The sequence below is a fragment of the Amblyraja radiata genome, chromosome 3 (assembly GCF_010909765.2).
Source record: "Amblyraja radiata isolate CabotCenter1 chromosome 3, sAmbRad1.1.pri, whole genome shotgun sequence".
In the NCBI taxonomy this organism is placed as follows: Eukaryota; Metazoa; Chordata; class Chondrichthyes; order Rajiformes; family Rajidae; genus Amblyraja; species Amblyraja radiata.
The window spans coordinates 3,776,155-3,797,995 of NC_045958.1; positions in this window are offsets into that span (position 1 = coordinate 3,776,155).

A 21,841-nucleotide genomic window follows, 5' to 3' on the forward strand; every position below is an offset into this window, starting at 1 on the left:
AGCCCAGTAAAGAAGAGGCAATGCTCATGTTGTTTCTGCAGAATCTGTGCCCTTGATTCACTCACAGTTTTTCAATACCATACCAACTGGGATGGCACAGTAGCTCAGTGATAGAGTTGCAGCCTCACAGTACTAGAGACCCGGATTTGATCCTAGCTCTGGGTGCCGTCGATATGGAGTTTGTACGTTCTCCCGTGACCACTTGGGTTTTCCCCGGGTGCTCCGGTTTCCTTCCATACTCCAAAGACGTACAAGTTTGTAAGTTAAATTGGTAAAACAAATTGTAAATGGTCTCCAGTGTGTCAGATAGTGTTGGTGTACAGGGATCATGAGATCATGTGATAGGAACGGAATTAGGCCATTCGGCCCATCAAGCCTACTCCGCCATTCAATCATGGCTGATTTATCTCTCCCTCCTAACCCCATTCTCCTGCTTTCTCCCTATAACCTCTGACACCCGTACTAATCAAGTATCGCTGGTCAGCATGGACTCGACGGGTAGTAGGGCCTATTTCCTTGCCGTACCTCTAAACTAAACCAAATCTCCATTTCAACAGCAATACTGTTTAGTAAGCCATCTCCACAGATGTGCCATCTCCAGTTAACTGCGCTCCTCAACATGTCCTTCAATGCTCAGTTCACACATGTTGCAAAATTACAATGTTTCCTATGGATTCCTAAACTCACCACTCTCCAAATATTTCCTTCTGCCACGTGATATTTCTGATGGTGTTGATCAAAGTGAATCTCCAACATCTGATTCATTTTATTAAGTGGGACATCAATTACACTGCACTACATGCCATTAAATTACTTAATAATAATAATATTTGTTTATAGGGACAGTGCATATTAATGAACATTTTGCATGTAAATATGCGAGATTGTAGCCAATCAGTAGCTAATTTCCGTCTCTAGTCCCAGGCAAAGGTAGGTGAGGTGTCTTGCCCAAGGACACAACGACAGTACACACTCCAAGCAGGATTCGAACCGGCCACTTTCAGGTTGCCAGCCGAACACTTAGCCCATTGTGCTATCTGTCGTTTAAGTGCCACAGCCCACTTCCTCAATAACAATTAAAAATAATGCATGGATATTGCATTTCCTTCATTAACAGGTGGCACAGTGGCACAACTGGTGGAGCTGCTATCTCACAGTGCCAGAGATCTGGGTTCAATCGTGACTTTGCGTGCTGTCTGTGTGGAGTTTGCACATTCTCCCTGTGACCGAGTGTGTTTTCTCTGGCTGCTCTGGTTTCCTCCCATGTCTCGAAGATGTGCGGGCTTGTCGATTCATTGGCCTCTCTAAATGTGGGGAGCGAATGAGAAAGTTGGTTAACATAGAACTGGTGTGAATGGGTGATCATTGCTCAGCATGGACTCAGTGGGATGAAGAGCTGTTTCCATGCTGAATCTCTAAAACTAAAACTAACAACTAAAATTACAACAGATGATAGATAATGATGAACATATCCATAATAATTTCCATAGGTGAGTGTCATGTGAAGATGAAGATGATCATGCTAATGGGGATGTAACACATGTAAGTCAGGTGAGAGATCAAAGATTAATATGCTGTTTCAAACAGACCATGCCATGGAGGCAAAGAAGAGTTGGTAGTTAAAAAGAAATTGCTGGAGGAACTCAATGGGTCAGGCATTATCTGTGGAGGGAAATGAACAGGCAATGCTTCTGATCGGGATCTTTCACCTGGCAGAAGTATGGGAAATGGAGAGTTAGATTTAGCTCTCAGGGCCAACGGAATCAAGGGTTATGGGGAGAAAGCAGGAACTAATTTTGGATGATCAGCCATGATCATATTGAATGGCCGAATGGCCTACTCCTGCACCTATGTTTCTATGATGCAACTGAGAGTTTCTCTTAGTTACTTCTTCTCTGCTGCATATGTTTTCAAGATGAGGTTTCCTGCTCCAGAACATCTGAAATGTCCAACTCTTTCATGAAACTTGGCTTCTCCTTCATGACTTCACCCGCATCCCCTCCACTTCCTGCAAGCTCAAGCAAATGTTGCTTCGATGTCAATGCTCTGGTATTTTATTTAATTCACATGTTTAATTGATAATGTTTAATGTTTTATATGTCATTCCTCACTGTCACTGTATGTCATGTTGTCACTTGTGGGCGGAGCACCAAGGCAAATTCCTTGTATGTGAATACTTGGCCAATAAACTTATTCAATCGTTCATTCATTCAAAGGTAGTCACTCTAACCTTACGTTTGGAATTCAGCTCTTTGGTCCATATTTGGAAAGAGGATGTGATGAGTTTTGGAATCAAGGGTCCAAGTAAACCACAAGTTAGGCTTTGGTGAGTACATTATAACAGTAAGTGTTGTTTAACAGCATTGTTGATGGCACCGTGCTTCACTTTGCTGATGTTTCAGAATGGTCTGACAGACTAGCAATTAGCCAGATCGCATTTTTCTGCTTTGTATGAACAGAATATGCTGAACAATTTCTCAGCTTGTTTAGAGAAATAGCACGGAAATAGGCCCTTTGGCCCATCAAATCCATGCTGACCATCAATCACCTGTTCTATGTTATCGCACTATCTCATCCTCTCCCTATACACTAGATGCAATTTGTAGAAGCCAATTTGTAGGAGGAATTTTGAGCATTCAGGGGAAACCCGCGAGGTCACATGGAGAATGTGCAAACTCCACGCAGACAGCACCCAAGGGCAGGATCAAGCCCGGGTCTCTGGCGCAGGATGGCAGCATCTCTACCACCTGTGCTACTGTGCCGCCCATAGCACCACTGTCCACCTTGTTGTGTAGGTGCAGTACCTGTACCATCCTCTCAATGGTTACGGATCAATTTCTATGGCATGCACCCATTTTTCCCACAATTTTAAAGTTGGTTCCTTTTAAATTTCTATTGTTTTGTGTCTATATCTCGCACTGTTTCATTTGTAACTTCATGGAACGCTTAGAAAGCAATGCAGAACTCCACTTGTAAATGAACATGAAACAAATCTTTAAACTTAGTTACCTGTGGTGAGAATAAAATGCCTATAACTAGTCACATCCTTGGCCTGTGGCTAAATTAGCTTTTGGCAAACTCCGTTTTTGGAAATGTTATACTCTCGATCGATCTTTATGTTTATACTTCTGAAAAGCTGTGTTGTTCTCTGTATTTTGCACACCATTTTTACTGAACAGTTTTGACCAGATACCAGTTTACACCTGGCCTTTACCCTCTATTCTATTTCTTTTTTTCCACAGCCCTTGTCACAGATTTACCATCCCATTCTCCCAAAAAATGAACTTGTGTTTTGCAGAGGAGCGGCAGGTGAAGGAGCGAGTTGGCTGCAGAAGTTAAAACCTTGAACAGCAAATAAAAGTTGGGCTTGCGCTAGGGGGAGCGGGCCTGTTGAGGTGAAGTGCCTTTAGTGAGTAAAGTGTGAGTCTTTGGCTCGAGAGTCTTCGGCGAGGAGGCCAGGAGCCTTTCATGAGGAACTTTATCGAACACTTTTGAAAAGCCCAGGATTGCCGTATGTATAGATTTCCCCTTATCTATTGTCCTTGTGATGTCATTAATAGTGACAATAAGTTGTGTTTCCATTGAACGTGTTGCTCTGAAGCCATGTTGTGAGTCCACCAGTATCCCGTTCTTTTCAAAATGGTCCATGAGGTGAGAGTGTATGATGTGTTCCATGATCTCACATGTAACACTGATCCATTTTTGAATAAGGCTGTAACATAGAAACATAGAAACATAGAAAATAGGTGCAGGAGTAGGCCATTCGGCCCTTCGAGCCTGCACCGCCATTCAATATGATCATGGCTGATCATCCAACTCAGTATCCTGTACCTGCCTTCTCTCCATACCCCCTGATCCCTTTAGCCACAAGGGCCACATCTAACTCCCTCTTAAATATAGCCAATGAACTGGCCTCAACTACCTTCTGTGGCAGAGAATTCCAAGGATTCACCACTCTCCGTGTGAAAAATGTTTTTCTCATCTCGGTCCTAAAAGATTTCCCCCTTATCCTTAAACTGTGACCCCTTGTTCTGGACTTCCCCAACATCGGGAACAATCTTCCTGCATCTAGCCTGTCCAACCCCTTTAAGAATTTTGTACGTTTCTATAAGATCCCCCCTCAATCTTCTAAATTCTAGCGAGTACAAGCCGAGTCTATCCATAAAAAATCACAAAAATGTGGAAAATGTGAAGGTGTCTGAATACTTTCTGAATGCACTGTACAAACTCTGTACAGATAAGCACGTAGTATACATATAAGGATCAAACCTCTGTCTTTGGAGCTGTAAGGCAGCAACTATTGCTGTGCCACCGTGCAGCTTGTTACATTGTGCCATTGCTCGGACCATTTAAAGGAACCTTTCGAATGAATGTAAAAATAACATAACATTTAAAAAACTTTAAAAAAATTGACTTTGGAAATTCAACTGATGTGAATCTAATTTAAAATACACAGTTAAATAAGTGCCCAATATGCTCAGTTCTGCCATGTTCTCCACACATAAACTGTTTCTGGTGCTTACTGAATTAATTGGCTTTTAGACCTATCTAATATGTTAAATAAATGAACATTATTTTGAATAATGCAATTACTTTGCACTAATCAGTATTTGCATGTGTTTAATGCAAAATAGAATCATCCAAGGCTTGTAACCAAAAGTCACATGATTGGGCAATAAAGTAATTTTATATTATGCCTGGCTTCTGAATGTTTGGAAAATGTAACAACTATCAAAAGCAATCCCATGACTAATCAACTGCATACTTTGGTCCAATACAATACCAACTTATGTCAATGCATTGGCAATAAACACAACCCACATCCTGTAAGATTAACAATAGGCAATAGACAATAGGTGCAGGCGTAGGCCATTCGGCCCTTCGAGCCAGCACTGCCATTCACTGTGATCATGGTTGATCATCCACAATCAGTGCCCCGTTCCTGCCTTCTCCCCATATCCCTTGACTCCACTATCTTTAAGAGCTCTATCTAACTCTCTCTTGAAAGCATCCAGAGAATCGGCCTCCACTGCCTTTTGAGGCAGAGAATTCCACAGATTCAAAAGTCTCTGGGTGAAAAAGTCTTTCCTCATCTCCTTTCTAAATGGCCTACCCCTTATTCATCAGGACGACAGATGGCACAATGGGCTAAGTGTTCGGCTGGCGACCGGAAGGTAGCCGGTTCGAATCCCGCTTGGAGTGCATACTGTCGTTGTGTCCTTGGGCAAGACACTTCACCCACCTTTGCCTGTGTGTGAATGTGTGTGAGTGATTGGTGGTGGTCGGAGGGGCCGTAGGCGCAGATTAGCAGCCACGCTTCCGTCAGTCTGCCCCAGGGCAGCTGTGGCTACAGAAGTAGCTCACCACCACCGAGTGTGACTGAGGAATGTATGAATAATGCGATGTAAAGCGCCTTGAGTATTCTAGAAAGGCGCTATATAAATCCCATCCATTATTATTATTATTATTCTTAAACTGTGTCCCCTGGTTCTGGACTCCCCCAACATCGGGAACATGTTTCCTGCCTCTAGCGTGTCCAATCCCTTAATAATCTTATGTGTTTCAATAAGATCCCCTCTCATCATTCTAAATTCCAGTGTATACAAGCCCAGTTGCTCCATTCTTTCATCATATGACAGTCCTGCCATCCCGGGAATTAACCTTGTGAACCTAAGCTGCACGCGCTCAATAGCAAGAATGTCCTTCCTCAAATTTGGAGACCAAAATGCACACAATACTCTAGATGTGGCATCACCAGGGTCTTGTACAAGTGCAGAAGAACCTCTTTGCTTCTATGCTCAACTCCTCTTGTAATGAAGACCAACATGCCATTAGCTTTCTTCACTGCTTGCTGTACCTGCATGCTTACTTTCGGTGATTGATGTACAAGGACACCCAGATCTCATTGTACTTCCCCTTTTTCTAATTTGACACAATTCAGGTAATAATCTGCCTTCCTGTTCTTGCCACCAAAGTGGATAATCTCACATTTATCCACATTAAACTTCATCTGCCATGCATCTGCCCACACACCCACTCCTTACAGGAAGACCTTAAATCCTTGGAATTATGGCAAAACACATGAAAGATTCGCTTCAACCCAACCAAATGCTCAATTATGGTAATTTCAAACAAGAATAAACCATCTACTCGAGATTACGTCTTCTGTGGACAAATACTTCATCATCCAAGTTCACAACCATACCTTGGAGTTCATCTTGATAACAAGCTTTCGTGGGGGGAACACATGGACAACACGGTCACTAAATCCAACCGGACACTAGGATTTGTTTGACGAAACCTCTGGCTTTGCCCAAAGGAAGCGAAAACCACAGCATATACAACATAGGTTCGACCCTTACTGGAATATGCCTCATGTGCCTGGGACCCATACCAAACTGGTCATATCAACAAACTAGAAGGGGTACAGAGGAAAGCAGCACACTCTTGCATCGTGAATTACAATAGATGCTGTCTGACCTGGAGTGGGAAACGCTGGAAACAAGAAGGGCAAGGAACAGACTAGTCATGTTGTACAAGATTCAAAGGGGGATCGTGGGGCATAACTGCAGATAGATACATAACGTACTCAACAGAAAGGTGAACATACTCAACAGAAAGGAGTACAAGAAAGAGAAATGATCTACAAATAGAAACCCCATTTGCCAGGACAGATATTTATACAAACTCATTCTTTGTAAGAACCTTAAGGGAATGGAATAAACTAGACAACAATATAGTCAAATCACCTTCACCAGACGGGGCACTAACACATCCAAGTTGGCGATATGCAGAGTACTGCCCTGCTGCCTACAAATTCAGAAGATTCAGAAGAAGGATTCAATTCATTTTTTTATCATTAATCAACACACAATACCCCATAATAAAAAAAGTGAAAACAGGCGTTTAGAAATTTTTGCAAAGTAATTAAAATAACTGAAATGTTACATTTACATAAGTATTCAGACCCTTTACTCAGTACTTTGTTGAGGCACCTTTGGCAGCGATTACAGCCTCAAGTCTTCTTGGGTATGATGCTACAAGCTTGGCACACCTGTACATGGGTAATTTCTCCCATTCTTCTCTGCAGATCCTTTTGAGCTCTGTCAGGTAGGATGGGGAGCGTCGATGCACCGCTATTTTCAGGTCCCTCCAGAGATGTTCGATCGGGTTCAAGTCCGGGCTCTGGCTGGGCCACTAAAGGACATTCAGACTTGTCACGAAGCCATTCCTGCATTGTCTTGGCTGTGTGCTTAGGGTTGTTGTCCTGTTGGCATGTGAACGTCTGCCCCAGTCTGATGTCCAGAACGCTCTGGAGCAGGTTTTCATCAAGGATCTCTCTGTACTTTGCTCCGTTCATCTTTACCTCGATCCTGACTAGTCTCCCAGTTCATGCCACTGAAAAACATCCCCATAGCCTGATGCTGCCACCACCATGCTTCACCATTGGTATGGTATTGGCCAGGTGATGAGAGGTGCCTGGTTTTTCTCCAGATGTAACGCCTGTCATTCAGGTCAAAGAGTTCAATCTTGGTTTCATCAAACCAGAGAATCTTATTTCTCATGGTCTGAGAGTTCTTTAGGTGACTTTTGGCAAACTCCAAGTGGACTGTCATGTGCCTTTTACTGAGGAATGGCTTCCGTCTGGCCACTCTACCATAAAGGCCTGATTGGTGGAGTGCTGCAGATATAGTTGTCCTTCTGGAAGTTTCTCCCATCTCCACAGAGGAACACTGGAGCACTGTCAGAGTGACAATCGGGTTCTTGGTCACCTCCCTGACCAAGGCCCTTCTCACCCGATTGCTCAGTTTGGCCGGGCGGCCAGCTATATGAAGAGACCTGGTGGTTCCAAATTTCTTCCATTTAAGAATGGAACCTTCTGGACCTACAATGCTGCAGAAAGTGTTTTATACCCTTCCCCAGATCTGTGTCTTGACACAGTCTTGTCTCGGAGGTCTACGGACAATTCCTTCATCTTCATGGCTAGGTTTTTACTCTGACATGCACTGTCAACTGTTGGACCTTATATAGACAAGTGTGTGCCTTTTCCAAATCATGTCCAATCAATTTAATTTGGTGGACTCCAATCAAGTTGTAGAAACATCTCAAGGATAATCAATGGAAACAGGATGAACCTAAGTTCAATTTTGAGTATCATAGCAAAGGGTCTGATTACTTATGTAAATGTGATATTTCAGTTATTTCTTTTTAATTACTTTGCAAAAATTTCTAAACGCCCGTTTTCACTTCTTCATCCTGGGGTATTGTGTGTAGATTGATGATAAAAAAGATGAATTTAATCCATGTTAAAATAAGGCTGTAACGTAACAAAACGTGGAAAAAGTGAAGGGGTCTGAATACTTTCTGAATACACTGTACGTTCTCACTGTGACCTGCGAGGGTTTTCTCCAGGATTTACGGTTTTCTCCAAAGACATACGGGTTTGTAGGCTAATTGGCTTGGTATAAGTATAAATTGTGCCTAGTGTGTGTAGGATAGTATTAGTGTGCAGGGGTCGCTGAGCATGGATTCAGTGGGCCGATGGGCCTGTTTCCACACAGTATCTCTAAACTATACTAAACAAGATTCAAGATTCAAGATTCAAGATACATTTAATTGTCACATGTACCAGATGACACAGTGAAATGAAATTCCCATACAGCCATACAATAAAAATAAAGGACACAACACTATAGAATTTAACATAAAACATCCCCACACAGCAGAATCAGAGTTGCCCACTGGGTGGGAAGGCACCAAAGTCAGTCTCTTCCTCCACTGTTCCTCGTGGTCAGGGTCTCCCCAAGCCCTCCGCAGTTGCAGCTACGGGCGGCCCGATGTCCAGGACCGCTCGCCGGGGTGATACAAGTCCGACGTCGGGGCTGCGGGACGTCCTCAGCGACGTGGACACAGAGTCGGCCCCCTCCTACCGGAGTCGGCGGCTCCCAAAGTCCGCAGGCCGCGCCGGGTGGAGACCTGCTGCTGTTGACCCTCTGCAAGGCGCCCCAGGACTCCACGATGTTGTTCAGCGCCGCCCGCGTTGGAAGCTCTCCGCACCAGAGCTCCACGATGTTGGAGCAACGGCCCAACGCTCCGGAGCTCCAAACGGCGACCCAGGTAGGCATCGCCCGCTCCGCGGTGACTCCAGCGCTGCGCCGCCGCTGTAGCAGCCCCGGTCCGGTTCCCGGTCCCCGGCAGGAAAGGCCGCACCGATCCAGCTGGTAGGCCGCGAGGTGGGGGGCGAGGACGCGACTCGGAGAAATAGTCGCGTCCCCGCCAGGAAGAGACTGGGAAACGGTTTCCCCCTTACCCTGACCCCCTCCCCCACATAGAAAAGTAAAAGTTCCCCCCCAAAACAGACTTTGGACTAACTGAAAATTTAAAAAAGATAGAAATGACAGACAGGCTGTAGGCAGAGGCTGCTGCTGTTAACAAACATCATTTTACTATGTTTGTTTCATTAGGGCACATGGTATTGGGGGTAGAGTGCTGACATGGATAGAACATTGGTTGGCAGACAGGAAACAAAGAGTAGGGATTAACGGGTCCCTTTCAGAATGGCAGGCAGCGACTAGTGGGGTACCGCAAGGCTCGGTCCTAGGACCGCAGCTATTTACAATATACATTAATGATTTAGATGAAGGGATTAAAAGTAACATTAGCAAATTTGCAGATGACACAAAGCTGGGTGGCAGTGTGAACTGTGAGGAGGATGCTATGAGAATGCAGGGTTGCAAGCTAATGATATGTTGGCCTTTATAACAAGAGGAGTTGAGTATAGGAGCAAAGAGGTCCTTCTGCTATTGTACAGGGCCCTAGTGAGACCACACCTGGAGTATTGCGTGCAATTTTGGTCTACAAATTTAAGGAAGGACATTCTTGCTATTGAGGGAGTGCAGCGTAGGTTCACTAGGTTAATTTCCGGGATGGCGGAACTGTCATATGTGGATAGAATGGAGTTGCTGGGCTTGTACACTCTGGAACTTAGAAGGATGAGAGGATATCTTATTGAAACATATAAGATTATTAAGGGATTGGACATACTCGATGCAGGAAACATGTTCCTGATGTTGGGGGAGTCCAGAACCAGGGGCCACAGTTTAAGAGTGAGGGGCAGGCCATTTAGAATGGAGATGAGGAAAAACGTTTTCACCCAGATAGTTGTGAATCTGTGGAATTTGCTGCCTCAGAAGGCAGTGCAGGCCAATTCTCTGGATGCTTTCAAGAGAGAGTTAGATAGAGCTGTTAAAGATAGCGGAGTCACGGGATATGGTGAGAAGGCAGGAACGGGGTACTGAATGTGGAGGATCAGCTATGATCACAGTGAATGGTGGTGCTGGCTCGAAGGGCCGAATGGACTACTCCTGCACCTATTGTCTATTGTCTATTATAAAATGCTTTTGGAAACCGTTTATTTATTATGCAGGTGTTTTTAGTTTAAATCTTTTTATTTGCATTTTGAATTTAACAGCAATTTGCATACATACAATGATAACAGACAGTGATAATCAGGACATAATTGTACAACAGTATGTAAACGACCCTCAAAACCCTTACCCTTACCCACCCTCGCCACCCGGGAACAAACAACACTCACATACGTACACATGCACACAAATACGATTTAAAATTAAAAAAAAAAAAAAAAATTAAAAAAAAAAATTAAAAAATAAATAAATAAATAAATAAATAGAAGATCAATTAAAAAAAAATAAAGAAAATTGTGGGGAGGGAGGGGGGGGGGGGGAGGGGTTGAGGGGATAGCAGCTGCAATAAGACAGAGCTGTGATAGAGGGCACTCAGTCCTCTTCCGAGTCCGGAAACAAGTTAAGAGAGTTAACAAGTTCCAGGAAAGGGTTCCATGTATCTAGGAATGTCTTGGTAGAGCCTTTGAGAGAGAACCTAAGTTTTTCAAGCTTTAAGTTGTAGAGCACCTCCTTGATCCAGCGGGCGTGTGTCGGGGGACAGGTAAGTCTCCAGTTAAGCAAAATCAGTCTCCGGGCTAACAGGGTTGTAAAAGCCAGGACCCGCTTCAACGCAACAGAGAGGTTGGTGTTGGGGGGAATACCAAAAATAGCTGACAGTGGGTTTGGAGGAATAGTCTGGCCATAGGCTCTGCTTAGCACGTCGAAAGCACTCCTCCAAAAGGTTGCTAGCTTAGGGCAAGACCAAAACATATGACTATGGTTGGCAGGGGATTGATTGCATCTGTTGCAGGTGTATTTAACAGCGGGGTATATTCTAGATAATCTTGCGTTTGTGTAGTGGACTTTGTGAAGGACTTTGCATTGGATTAGGCCATGACGGGCACATATGGAGGAAGAATGGATCAAATCCAAGGCAGAGTCCCATTGCTGGTCTGTTAGTTTCGTATTCAGCTCGCCCTCCCACGCAGCTTTTAATGAGGTATAAGGTTTCAATATAACCGACCCTAACAAGTTGTACAAAAAATAGATGCATTTCTTCCGGTTGGGATCTAGAGCTAGGATGGAATCGGTCAGGGTTTCAGGGGGACGATTTGGGAAATGGGGGAATATCTTCTTCACAAAATTCCTAATCTGGAAAAAATGATAAAGGTGGGAGTTTGGGAGGCTATAGTTGTACGAAAGCTCCGCAAAAGACGAAAAAATACCATCCTTGTATAGGTTTTTGATACTACTGATGCCATTACTATGCCAGGTTTTGAATGCGGAGTCTGTACTTGAAGGTTTAAAGATGTGATTTTTAAGCAGTGGGGTCAAGATGGAAGGGCCTTGTAAACCAAAGTTTTTCCTAAATTGACTCCATATCTTGAGCGAGAGGGACGCAATTGGGCCTGCACCCGCAGATGTTATAGAAAGGGGGAGTTGAGAGCATAGGACAGACCGCAACGGGAGATGTGAACTCGCCTTTTCCATGTGTACCCAGGTCGGTAGGTGGTCGCAATCATCATTCATCCAGTACAGGATTTTTTGCAAGTTAGCAGCCCAGTAGTATCGCCTAAAGTCAGGAAGTGCCAAACCGCTGTCACTCTTAGGAGACTGTAGTAGCGTCTTTCGAATTCTGGCCGGTTTGCTACCCCATAAACATTTAGATATTCTCCTTTCTAATTTATCAAAAAAAGATTTAGTGATAAATATAGGAACATGCTGGAAAAGGTACAGGAATTTGGGTAGGACGACCATCTTGACCAGATTTATCCGGGCCGCGAGGGATAACAGTAAGACTGACCAGCGGTCAAAGTCTCTTTCAGCTTTCTCAACCAGAGGCAGGAAGTTTGTGCGGAACATATCAAATATAGGTGTTGTAATAAAAACGCCGAGGTAGCGAAATCCGTCCTCCGCCCATTTGAATGAGGTTAAAGAGCGAGGGAGCTGCTTAGCCAATGAGTTAATCGGTAATAGTTCACTTTTTTGGTAGTTAAGTTTATAACCAGAGTACACCCCAAACCGTTCTAAAATATCCATAATCATAGGGAGAGAGCTGACTGGATTCGAGATGTACAGGAGCAGGTCATCCGCATACAATTTGACTTTATGAATTGTGTCAAACCGTGTGATACCTTTAAAGCCCTTCTCTGAGCGTAACCAAACCGCCAAGGGTTCTATCGCGACAGCAAACAGGAGTGGTGATAACGGGCAACCCTGCCTGGTACCTCTCCGAAGGGGGAAGTGGGGCGACAGTGTGTTGTTTGTTTGTACTGAGGCCACCGGGGACGAGTATAATAGACTGACCCAATGAATGAAACTGTTACCGAGGCCAAACCTGTCCATCGCCTCGTATAGGTACTTCCACTCGACCCTGTCGAAAGCTTTTTCGGCGTCGAGGGAGACCACTATCTCCGGGGTCTCACTACTTGGTGAATGGATGATGTTAAGGAGACGCCTAGTATTGTGGGAGGACTGTCGGCCTGGCATAAACCCTGTTTGATCTAATGAGATAATAAAGGGAATCACTTGTTGAAGACGGAGCGCAAGAACTTTAGAGAGGATTTTGAGGTCCACATTCAAGAGTGAAATTGGTCTATAGCTACTACAAAGCAGAGGATCTTTCTCCTTTTTAAGAATTAGGGAGATAGTAGCCAACGACAAGGTGGGCGGTAGGCGGCGATGTAAAAACGCCTCATTGTACATATGTCTCAGGACTGGTGCGAGGAGAGCAGAGAAAGCTTTGTAATATTCTACAGTGAAGCCGTCAGGGCCGGGCGACTTTCCACTTTGCAGCGATGTGATGGCTGCTTGGACCTCAGTGACAGTTATGGGACCACCCAAGACTCTCGTGGCTTCATCGTCAATTCAGGGAAACGTCATACTACGGAACATGTCATCTGCAGTGGGAGGACAATCGGAAGCGTATAGCTCAGCATAAAATTTAGCAAATGCTTCATTAATTCTAAGAGGATCGGTATGAATCTCCCCTAAGCTGGACCTAATGGCTGGAATTAGCCGTGAAGTCACCTTTATGCAGGTGTTTTTGTCACATTAATTTAGATCATATCTTATTATTGATGATGAAAATTATTCTTGTTAGGACTGTAAATTTTACTATTATTTTATTAAAATGATCCGGTTTCCACTTCTCGGCTTCTTGTGTGTTCCATTCTTTCTTATGCAATGTGTCTCAGTAATAACCTCCTATTCCCACAAGTTGTTTGATTTCTGGAAACCATTGAGAATACACATCACCATCTTCTTTAGCTTTTGCTGCATTGAATCAGCTTGAAAGATAAATAACACTTGTATCATTAATGATATAACTTAGCCCAAAGAAATTAAGCTTTACATGATCATACAAGTCATCGAGTGAATACTAAATGCAGGCAGTGCCGAGTTTTAAAATCTTTCCGTTCTTGAGACCTGACTTTTTTGCAAATGTACAAAAATGTAAATGTACAAAATGTACAAAAATGTACAAAAACATTGTTCAGGAGAGGACCACAGAACAACCTGTGATGGGAGAGTGTGTAGTTTAGTTTAGTGAATAAGCGTGGAAACAAAGTCTGCATGTCTTCGAAATGTGGGAGGAAACCGGAGTGCCCGCAGAAAACCCACATGTCCAAGGTTTCAAGGATTCAAGGTCAGTTTATTGTCACGTGTACCAATTAAGGTGCAGTGAATTACCATACAGCCATACTAATAAAAAGCAACAAGACACACAACTACATAAAGGTTAACATAAACATCCACCACAGCAGATTCCCCACATTCCTCACTGTGATGGAAGGCAATAAAGTCCAAACCTCTTCCTCTTTTATTCTCCCGCGGTCGGGGGAGTCGAACCATCCGCAGTCGGGGGGGATAGAAGCTGCCGCAGCCGGCGGTCAAAACCTCCGCGTGGGGGCAATCGAAGCTCCAGCATCGGGGCGTCGAAGCTCCCGTGTCGGGGCGATCGAAGCTCCTGCGGGTTGGTTGTGATATTGAACTCTGACCAGAGACCGCGAGCTCCGTGGTGGTAAAGTCCGCAGGCACCCGCGGTGGAGCTCTCGAATTCGGTCTCCAGCAAAGGCCGCCAACTCTTCGATGTTAGGCCGCCAACTCCTCGATGTTAGGCCGCAGTCCGGCGGAGATACGATATAGAAAATAATCACATCGCCGTCGAAGTAAGAGATTAGAAAAAGTTTCCCACAACTCCCCCCCCCCCCACCCACCACATAAAACAAGCTAAAGAACACTAAAAACATACATTTATCACATACAAACAAACAACAAAAGTAGGAAGGGCTGACAGGCTGTTGACGAGGTAGCCATTGCTGGTGCCACCCAGTGGTATTCCAGGGTGAACTCACAGGGACAGCTTACAAACTCTGTACAGATAGCACTCGTAGTCAGCATCGAACCCAGATCTGTGGCAAGTCAAGACAACTTTATTTGTCGCATACACATACAGGATGTGCTGTGTAATGGAAGTGGCAATGCCTGCGGATTATGCTAAACAACAGAACAACAGAACAGAATAGAACAAACCCAGTATTTACATTTTAGAAAAAAAACACAACACAACAGTAAATCAGTCCCTGGTGAGATAAGAGTTTACAGTCGTGACGGCCTGTGGGAGAAACTCCGCCTCATCCTCTCTGTTTTCACAGCATGACAGCGGAGGCGTTTGCCTGACCGTAGCAGCTGGAACAGTCCAATGCTGGGGTGGAAGGGGTCCCCCATAATGTTGCTGGCTCTGGATCTGCACCTCCTGGTGTATAGGTCCTGCAGGGGGGTGAGGGTAGTTCCCATAGTGCATTCGGCCGAATGCACTACTCTCTGCAGGGCCTTCCTCTCCTGGGCAGAGCAGTTCCCAAACCAAATTGAGATGTTACCGGACGAGATGCTTTCTACAGCCCCAGAGTAGAAGCACTGAAGGATCCACAGGGAGACTCTGAATTTTCTGAGCTGCCTGAGGTGGTAAAGGCGCTGCCTTGCCTTACTCACCAATGCGGGGCAGTGTGTGCTGTCAATGTCAGGTCCTCTGCGATGTGGACTACCAGGTTTGTTGTTGCCACTATGCTGCCCTGCGTGGGTGTGGGAAGATGGGCTGCTAACTCCTTCTTTGCAAGATGATAAGATCATAAGTGATAGGAGCAGAATTAGGCCATTCGGTCCATCAACCGTGATCAGCCATGGCTCGAAGGGCCGAATGGCCTACTCCTGCACCTATTGTCTATTGTCGGTTGTCTATCAAGCCTACTCCGCCATTCAATCATGGTTGATCTATCTCTCTCTCCTTACCCCATTCTCCTGCCCTCTCCCCATAACCTCTGACACCTGTACTAACCAAGAATCACTCTTAAGCCTAAGGAAGGGTTCTGACCTAAAACGTTGCCTATCCATTCTCTCTAAGAAGGACAAGTTGGGCTAAAGGACCCATTTCCATGCTGTGTGACTCTGATTAACTCTTGTGTTTCTCTTTACTTTGTAGGATGTGATCCTTTTGTACCCTTCTAGTCTTCTAGGTGAAGGATTTATTACTAAGCTCCAAGATACAAATCCAGCAATAATGAAGAAATACTGATTTATTTTCATGGTAGGATGGTTTTTTAGGGGTTATGGTGACATAAGACTTAAATTGTTATAATTGTGTCCAGTTCCTCGATAATCGAGAAAAGTGAGCTCGGATCCAAACATAAATATTGAATAAAAAACTATAAAGGCTTGTATAGCCCATTAGGCCCATCTGGTTCACTTATGTCCTTCAGAGGAGAGAATCTGTTCCACATACTTGACTGACTCTAGGCTGCCTCTGAGATGGTTGGATGGTTCAAGGGGCAGTGAAGGGTGGACTGTAAACGGATGGCCTTGTCAATGACGTCCACATCACATCAACAATTTAAAATAATCAAGTTGATTTTTTGGGGGTGGTGAGTGACAGATTCTTGATTGGTAGGGGGTGCCAGGTGTTGTGGGGAGGGGGCAGGAGAATGGGGTTGAGTGGGCAAGATCGATCAGCCATGATTGAATGGCGGAGTAGACCTGATGGGCCAAAAGACATAATTCTACTCCTTTCACTGATGAACTAATGAACTTATGAAGAACGAAAAATTATTCTTCATGGAATCTTACTAGTGATTCCTTAAATCTCACCACAGTCAGAAGTATTTAAAATTTACTGCTCTTTGAATGCCGCTCCACATCCTTGCAGGCAGGAAATAAATTATTCCGCAAGTTATTTGGCGGGTAGAAGATTGGCGCAGCGGTAGGAGTTGCTGCCTTACAGCACCAGATGCCTGGGTTCGATCCTGTACATTCTCCCCGTGACCATGTGGGTTTTCTCTGGGATCTCCGGTTTCCTCCCACACTCCGAAGACGTAAAGGTTTGTAGGTTAATTGGCTTCAGTAAAATGTCAATTGTCCCTAGTGTGCAGGATAGTGCTAGTGTACGGGGTGATCGCTGAACGTTATGCCCTTGGTGGGACGAAGGGCCTGTTTCCGCGCTGTATTCTTAAACTAAACTAGAAGTTGGAGAGGAACAAGGTCGTCTTGTGCTCCTACTGCCCTTTACGTCGTTGGCGGGAGAGAACACTGGACTGAGTGGTGTTGTTGCAGCACTGGTAAATTGCAAAAATATAAAATTAAGAGAAAAATCATTTACAGTCGTTTTTTTTGTGTTAGAAATACATCGCTAACAGGACGTAGAGTTTATTTTTAAAGATACATCGCGTACAGGTCCTAGAGTCCACTGAGTCCACACCGACCAGCAGTCCCCACACATTAACACTATCCTACACACACTACAGACATTTACACTTATACCAAACCAATTAACCTACAAATCTGTACGTCTTTGGAGTGTGGGAGGAAACCGAAGATCTCGGAGAAAACCCACGCGGCCACGGGGAGAACATACAAACTCTGTACAGACAGCACCCGTAGTCAGGATCAAATCCGAGTCTACCGCATCAGCCAGCAACTCTACCGCTGCCCAACCATGCCATCCTGTTGTGCCACCGTTCTGCCCTGTACTGAAAGAACAATAAAATCACCATAAAGCTACAATAAACAGCAGCAAGACAGCAAATAAAGACTGAGTCTCACTCGTCCTTCAACAGCAAACGCTCATCAGGAACTCATTATGACAGCTTGTACTGGAGACTTTTCCAAGTATCTTGAGCCTGTGGGTGCTAGCACCATTCCGGATTCATGGCCCGTGGTGAAGATGCATGCACAACAGAGCTCATGCACAACAGGCATTTATATCCTCAATAAGCCCACACTTCCACAATCTATAAACTACAGTCAACTACATTTTAAAACCAGCAATCCTCCCTAATACTCTCGCTCGCTCGCTCGTGTGTCACACAACCTTCTGCCATCGCTTTGCCACGGCCAGTGCCACATCTGTGCCTCTGCGGAGATCGTCTGCAGTGCATGCCTCTCCGCTGCAAGTCAGTAGGTGGGCCGTTGTCTGTACCTCTCCACAGTTGCACTTGTCAGAGTTCGAGAGGCCCCACTTCTTCAGGTTGAGTCTGCAACGTCCCAGTACAATGCGGAGGCGGTTTAGGGCTTTCCAGGTAGTATAATGCAGGTGGTGTCCTGGTGCCATCTGTGGTTTGGTTTTGGTGCCTGGTACGGTTGGCTCTAGTTCCATGAAGCTGTTCCGAATCTTCAGGCGTTTCTTGGCATGTTGGTGATTGTGCAAGGGGTGGCGGGGGTCTGTGGCCGTATTGAAGCGTTCTACTGCAGCTGCCCAATCACGTCTTTGAGATGGTTCGTCGATGCCTGCCATCTCGTACAGATGTTCAACCTCTGTCGACTTCAGGCATCCTGTGGTTTACCTGCAAGCAGTGTTCAATGCAGAGTCCACCTTTGCGTGCATGTTTAGAGCAGCTCCAGACGGCTTGCATATTCTGCCACTGAGAAACAGAGCGCAGGGCTGCAGTGCGGATTGTTGTTGGGTCGCTTCCAATTTCGATGACATTGTTCCGGGTGTTGACCTTTGCCTTGGTTTTCTCAACATGTTGGCGATATGATAACGTGCGATCGAGGACCACACCTCGGTACTTTGGGGCTTTGCAGTGTTCCAACAGGACATCATTCCATCGCACCTGCAGTTGAAGTTTCACATCCCGGTTCCAGAGGTGGAAAGCTGCGCTTTGCGTTTTTGTTGGGTTTGGGCGCAGGGAATTGTGTTGGTAGTTTGTTGTCATATTCTGCAGAGCAGCCTCTAGTACGGTCTCAATGTGGCTGAAGTCTGAGGATTGCATTGTGATGCATAAGTCATCAGCATACAGAAACAACCTAGTTTTCAGGGTGATGGGTTGGTCATTGGTGTATATATTGAACAACATTGGGGCAAGGTCACTGCCCTGTGGTAGACCATTCTATCGGCTGTTCTGACCATTCAGGCATATGAAGAAGCTGCGGTTTCCATCATTGTTATGATGAGCTGGACAAGATGACAGTCCTGTAGTGTTAGTTACAGTTTGGCTTTCATGGTACGGTGGTTTACAGTGTCATATGCTGCAGACCAGTCTACAAATACTGCACCTGTGATCAGCTTCCACTCGAAGCCATCTTCAATGTGCTGAGTGAGGTTCAGAAGTTGTCCTGTTGTTGACTTTCCCTGGTGGAATCCAGCCTGTTCAGGTATCAAAACATCGTCTACATCCAGCGTGATGCGGTTCAGTGTGCATCTTTCCATCAGTTTGTATGGGTGGCACAGCAGGGATATAGGCCAGTAGCTGCTGGGAAGATTGGCATCTTGGCCTGGTTTTGGTAAAGGAACAACCTTGGATTTCCGCCAGACTCGTGGAATGGAGTTGGTTGCTATGCAGATGTTAAACATCTCCAGCAGATATTCTCGTGCTCTGGGACCTAGATGTTGCAGCATCTCAGTTCTGATGTTGTCTACGCCAGCTGCCTTGTTAGGTTTCATCACATTCAGAGCTTTGTTGAGTTCGTCCATGGTGAAAGGTTGGATGTACCATCCGTGGTTTCGGTTGTTGCCATTAACAACCCTTGGGGGCGGAGGTTTCTTACCACTACTCTTGCCGTTTAGCAACAACTGGTGGGCAACCTGGTTAGCAGTCACATTTCCACGTGGTTTACTGTAGGTGGGGTCATTACTGAGATATCTCAGTGTCACCCATGCCTTCCTGATGCTGTGTTGTAGGTCTGTTGTTCCTATTAGCTCCTACCGTTGTCTGCGTTTTGCCTCATTGAGTGCATCTATCAGCTGTTTCCCCATCTCAGCTGTTTTGTCTGCGAATGGATCTTCATCGAAAAGTTCTCCGTACAGCAGTTTCAGCGTCCACGCCTGCAATGTAGTTAAGCCGGCAGCCCTGCGGAATGTTCTTTCGTGCTGCTGTGTGGATCGCATCAACAAACTGTTTGTAGTTGTGTGATGAACTTTCCATATATTCCACAAGTTCATCAGTAGCCTTAGAGAAAACCTCCCTAGTACTGAAAACAAGAGTTATCGCTCATATCAGGTCAAACTAATCTTGGGTGTCTCTGGGAAAGTTTGTCTTGTCTTAACAAAAAGTTTGGACGTCTTTGTAATTGCATGATATGCGGACTAGGCCTTCCATGTGAGCAGAGAATATATGGGTGGCATGGTGGTGCAGCGGTAGAGTTGCTGCCTTACAACGCTAGAGACCCCGGTTCGATCCTGATACGGGTGCTTGTCTGTACGGAGTTTGTACGTTTTCCCTGTGACCAGAACTTTGGTTTCCTCCCACACTCCAAAGACGTACAGGTTTGTAGGTTAATTGGCTTGGTATAGATGTGAGGTTTGTCCACAGTGTAGGATGGTGTTAATGTGCGGGGTTCGCTGGTCGGTGCGGACTTGGTGGGCCGAAAGGGCTTGTTTCCGCGCTGTATTTCTAATACTGAAAAGCTAAAATAAACCTCGTACAGTACAGCACAGTGTCTGTGCCGAACTTGATGTCTTGACCAAACTGCACATAATCCAAATCCCTCCATTCCCTGCATATACATACTGTATGCCTATCCAAAAATTGTACCTGTCCCAACCACAACCCTCCACAACACATTCCTGGCACTCATCATCCTGTGTATAAAGAAAACCTGCCTCTCAGCTTATAACTATGCCCTCGAGTATTTTGGTTTTTTTTCATTTCTGGGAAATAGGTTTTGACTGTGGTTCCCAACGTGGGTGGTACTGCCCTCTGGGGGGCTGTGTTTAGTTTAGTTTAGTTTTGAGATACAGCGTGGAAATATGCCCCTTCGGCCCACCGCGTCCAAGCAGACCAGCGATCCCCGCGCATTAACACTATCCTACGCACTAGCGACAAATTTTACATTTACCAAGCAAATTAACCTACAAACCCGTACGTCTTTGGAGTGTGGGAGGAAACCGAAGATCTCGGAGAAAACCCACGCGGTCACGGGGAGAACGTACAAACTCCATACAGACAGCACCCGTAGTCGGGCTCGAACCTGAGTCTTCACTGCCACCCCCTTGCTTCTTGATTGCCCCTAGGAAATCCCACAGGGATTTCCTAGGGGCAATCAAGAAGCAAGGGGATGGTAGTGAAGTGGCGGAGCGTGGCGGGGAATTGGGAAAGAGCCGTGTCTGTACGCGTTCTAAATGCTTACGGGATGGTTGTTCTGCCGTGCGCTTCAATTACCTACTCTTTAAACGAGCGCTCAGTTTTTCCAATAGTAAATGATGTCTAAGAATCTTGCTAAATAAATATCAGACTTTGAAAAGCTGGTATCATGGGATGAAGACAGTTTAGTTTAGTATAGTTTAGAGATAACACCTGGAGTGTTGTGTGCAGTTTTGAACCCCTAATTTGTGGAAGGACATTCTTGCTATTGAGGGAGTGCAGCGTTAATTCCCGGGATGGCGGGACTGTCATATGCTGAGAGAATGGAGCAGCTGGGTTTGTACACTCTGGAGTTAAGAAGGATGAGAGGTTATCTTATTGAAACATAAAAGATTATTAAGGGTTTGTACACGCTAGAGGCAGGAAACATGTTCCCGATTTTGGGGGAGTCTAGAACCAGGGGCCACAGTTTAAGAATAAGGAGTAAGCCATTTAGAACGGAGACGAGGAAACACTTTCTCACACAGGGAGTTGTGAGTCTGTGGAATTCTCTGCCTCAGAGGGCAGTGGAGGCAGGTTCTCTGGATACTTTCAAGAGAGAGCTAGATAGGGCTCTTAAAGATAGCGGAGTCAGGGGATATGGGGAGAAGGCAGGAACGGGGTACTGATTGGGGATGATCAGCCATGATCACATTGAATGGCGGTGCTGGCTCGAAGGGCCGCATGGCCTACACCTGCACCTATTGTCTATTGTCTGTAGCGTGGAAGAAGGCCCTTCAGCCCATCGAGTCGGCATCGACCAGCGATCCCCACATATTAACACTATCCTACACACACTGGGGACAATTCACACATACACCA